This window comes from Urtica dioica, chromosome 4 (assembly GCF_054948205.1).
Source record: "Urtica dioica subsp. dioica isolate 48M chromosome 4, U.dioica_male_clone48M_v1_H2, whole genome shotgun sequence".
In the NCBI taxonomy this organism is placed as follows: Eukaryota; Viridiplantae; Streptophyta; class Magnoliopsida; order Rosales; family Urticaceae; genus Urtica; species Urtica dioica.
Genome location: NC_142759.1, coordinates 46,867,202 through 46,870,022, shown reverse-complemented (window position 1 = coordinate 46,870,022; position 2,821 = coordinate 46,867,202).

The following is a 2,821-nucleotide window of genomic DNA, read 5'->3' as shown; positions in this document are numbered from 1 at the left end:
TCTATAGTCTTTAGTCCTTAAACAAACCTAAATACATATGAAGAGACAAATGTAGATTTGCATGAACAAACTCTTCATGGTTTGCTTAAAACAATATATTCGCAATCTAAGGATCAAAGGACTATTGATCTCAGTACGCTTGTTAGGAGAATCTATGATGTCTGGTTATAGGACATTGAGAGTTGGAGACTATAAAATTCTTCTAGGTATCTTATGAAGATACTGAATTGACCAGTACACTTCTAGAGACAGAATAAGAACAAACCATTTAATCACTTATGTCTCGAAGTCACTACGTATGAATTGCATCATGCTTACCTTTATCCTGAAATGAGACATGTCATTTCATAGCATACGTATTCTCATTTGAGAAAGTCAGAGTTCAGATTCACTATGTCATTCTGAACAAGACTTATTGGTGAAGTACTAAGTTATGAAGATGTCATGAGTAACTTTGTGAAGATCTCATAGATATGGAATTCATGTACAAGATTGCTTAAATGCAATGTATATCACCTAATGTTTTGTTCCTTGGAATGTGAATAAATGAACTGGCCAGTGTCCAAATTGAGTCATGACTCTTTTGGATGAATCAATGTGACTTGTTAGCTCCTCGTCAATACATTGTTTCTAACTTATTCACAAGCGACAAAGGAGTTGAGGAAATAACAACCAGAAGGGTAAAATTGTAATTTTGTAAATCCCGACTAGCTGATGATATTCATGAAAGGTAAACATAGATAATATTCAGTGGATCCACTCATCACAATTAAGTTGAATTCTTGAGTAGAAAATAAATTCATTTGAACCGAGAGATTCTCAGTGTCAACTCTTTAGTGGAGTCAGTTGACATTAAGCTAAACTTGGAAAAGGTTTGTGAACTTTTGAGTCCAAGTATGTTAGCTCATGCTTTGTTCATTTAGATCCATGAGGGACGGTTCTCTCCAAGCCTCTTCAATAGGTTCACTACCTACTTGTGAATCTTGCATAGAAGGAAAAATGATTAAGCGACCTTTCTCCGATAAGGGTCGAAGAGCCACTGAGTTGCTGGAACTTGTACATTCTGATGTATGTGGTCCGCTCAGTACATAGGCACGGGGAGGATACGAATACTTCGTTACCTTCACCGATGATTACTCAAGATACGGTTTTGTCTATTTGCTCAAACACAAATTCGAGACCTTTAACGTATTTAAGGTCTTTTGGGCTTTAGTGGAAAAGCAAACTGGCAAACAGATCAAAACCCTTCGATCCGATCGATGTGGTGAGTATATGTCTGGAGAGTTCGATGACTTTCTTAAAGAAGAAGGTATCGCTTTTCCACTTACATCACCTGGCACACCTCAAAAAAACGGGGTGTCAGAGAGAAGGAACATAACTCTAATGGAGATGGTTAGATCAATGATGAGTTACTCATCACTCCCTATTTCCTTTTGGGGATATGCCCTCGAAACAGTCGCATATATTCCGAACCAAGTTCCATCTAAAATGGTTCCTTGTACCCCTTATGAACGATGGATTGGCCGTAAAGTAAACCTAGGCCGCATCAAAATTTGGGGTTGCCTTGTACACGTGCTGAGGCAAAAGACTAGCAAGTTGGCTAGTAGGTCAGAATTGTGTCTGTCCGTTGGATATCCAAAGGAAAAAAAAAGGTTTCACATTCTATAGTCCCGTGGACGACAAGACTTTCGTTAGCACGAATGCTCGTTTCCTTGAGGATGACTTCATGAAAAATGTAAAACCTAGAAGCAAAATTGTGCTTGAAGAAAAGTTGTGTGAGGAAGTTTCTACCTCACCTATAAGAACTGTTCTTACCCCAACTGAAACACAACCAAACTCATCAGAACCTCGTCAAGTAGTACTTCGACGTAGTGGGAGGGCTTCTCAAAAGCCTGACAGGCATGTCTTATGGAGACACTCTCGTAGCCGTCTCTGACATGGATGATTATGTTTCCTATAGCCAAGCGATGGCTTGTTCTGAATCAAACCTTTGGCTTGACGCCATGAAAGTTGAAATGCACTCGATGTATGTCAAGAAAGTCTGGAAACTTATAGACCTCTCCGAAGGGAATAAACCCGTAGGGTGTAAGTGGATATACAAGAAGAAAAGGGGTCCGGATGGGAACATCGAGACGTTCAAAGCACGACTAGTGGCTAAGGGTTACCCCAAGAAAGAAGGGATTGACTATGAAGAAACCTTCTCACCAGTCACGATGCTTAAATCCATCCGCATACTTCTATCCATAGCTACAGCTCTCGATTATGAGATCTGGCAAATGGATGTCAAGACTGCCTTCCTAAATGGCAATCTTGACGAGTGCATTTATATGGCTTAACCAGACGGTTTCATGGAAGAAGGTCAAGAGACCAAGGTTTGTGAGTTTCTTAAGTCCATTTATGTATTAAAGTAAGAATCTAGGTCATGGAATATAAGATTCGATGAAATTGTGAAAAGCTTCGGTTTTGAGCAGTCAATAGATGAGCCATGTGTTTACAAGTTAATACATGAAGGCAAAGTTGTGTTTCCGGTACTGTATGTCGATGATATATTACTCATAGGTAATGATGTGGGTAAATTATCTGAGGTTAAGGTCTGGCTAGCAAAGCAATTCGATATGAAGGATCTAGGAGAAGCCATGTACATTCTGGGGATCCAAATCATTCGAGATCGGAAAAACCGGACCCTGTCGCTCTCTCAAGCATCTTATATTGATAAGGTGATGGATCGCTTCTCGATGCAAGACTCCAAGAAGGGCCAAACACCCTTTTGACATGGAGTCTCACTCTCTAAGGAAAAGTCTCCCAAGACTGCACAAGAGAT